We start from the raw sequence: 1,631 nt of genomic DNA on the forward strand, positions 1-1,631 counted from the left end.
CACACAATCCTTAAAAGAGAAATAAAATTATAATAAAAATAATTTTTTTGAAAAATTTGAAAATTTAAACAAAAATATCAATTTGTAATCAAAATATCAATAATAGTGTGCCAAAACGACGTTTCGGCTCATCCAGAGCCTTCTTCAGGTAAATGGCACAATGAAAATGCAATTAAGCTCTTCCTGGCGAGAGATGTTGTCTCTGCAACGACCAAACTCCAACTGAGCAGCAGCTGTGAGTCTGCGATCATTTAAACTTGAAACCAGCCCGCCCCCAACTCAAATTGAACCCGCCCACTCCATGTACAATGAAAAAGCAAACCTCATGAAATAACCTTGTAAATATCCAACCCTATTAGTTTATACACTTATGTACACTTAATATTTAACTTTAAAGTACATATATATCCCCACAAATGTACTGTACATATTTACAACTCTTTAATTATGTATACATTATATTTTAATCATATTAACCTATTTTAACATCATGAATTAACTGTCCATTTTAACATCCCACTAATTATGCACCTATGATATTTTCATCTTGTTTAACACCATGAAATTGTGTTATTACCGTGTAATACAACACATATATGTCTAAATACAACATTAACCCCATATACAGTTTTCATTCTTACTGTATACATGTAATTCACATCCCGTTAGGGTTGGGGGTTAGGGTTGGGGTTAGGGTTAGGGGGTTGGGGTTAGGGTTAGGGTTAGGGTTAGGGGGTTGGGGTTAGGGTTAGGGTTAGGGTTGGGGTTGGGGTTAGGGTTAGGGGTTGGGGTTAGGGTTAGGGTTAGGGTTGGGGTTGGGGTTGGGGTTAGGGTTAGGGGGTTGGGGTTAGGGTTAGGGGGTTGGGGTTAGGGTTAGGGTTAGGGTTATGGTTAGGGGTTAGGGTTAGGGTTAAGGTTAGGGTTATTGTTAGGGGTTAGGGTTGGGGTTGGGGTTAGGGTTAGGGGGTTGGGGTTAGGGTTAGGGTTAGGGGTTGGGGTCAGGATTAGGATTAGGGTTGGGTTAGGGTTAGGGTTAGGGTTGGGGTTAGGGTTAGGGGTTAGGGTTAGGGGTTGGGGTTGGGGTTAGGGTTAAGGGGTTGGGGTTGGGGTTAGGGTTGGGGTTGGGGTTAGGATTAGGGTTAGGGTTGGGGTTAGGGTTAGGGCTAGGGGGTTAGGGTTAGGGGGTTGAGGTTAGGGTTAGGGGGTTGGGGTTAGGGGGTTAGGGTTAGGGTTAAGGAGTTGGGGTTAGGGTTGGGGTTAGGGTTAGGGTTGGGGTTAGGGGGTTGGGGTTAGGGTTACGGTTAGGGGTTAGGGTTAGGGTTAGGGGGTTGGGGTTAGGGTTAGGGGGTTGGGGTTTGGGTTAGGGTTAGGGGTTAGGGTTAAGGTTAGGGTTAGGGTTGGGGTTAGGGTTAGGGGGTTGGGGTTAGGGGGTTGGGGTTGGGGTTGGGGTTAGGATTAGGGTTAGGGTTGGGGTTAGGGTTAGGGGGTTGGGGTTGGGGTTAGGGTTAGGGGGTTGGGGTTAGGGTTGGGGTTAGGGTTGGGGTTAGGGGTTAGGGTTAGGGTTGGGGTTAGGGTTAGGGGGTTGGGGTTGGGGTTAGGGTTAGGGGTTGGGGTTAGGGTTAGGGTTAGGG

The sequence above is a fragment of the Leptonotus elevatus genome, chromosome 9 (genome assembly GCF_054856555.1).
Source record: "Leptonotus elevatus isolate MCC_2025b chromosome 9, RoL_Lele_1.0, whole genome shotgun sequence".
NCBI classification, from domain to species: domain Eukaryota; kingdom Metazoa; phylum Chordata; class Actinopteri; order Syngnathiformes; family Syngnathidae; genus Leptonotus; species Leptonotus elevatus.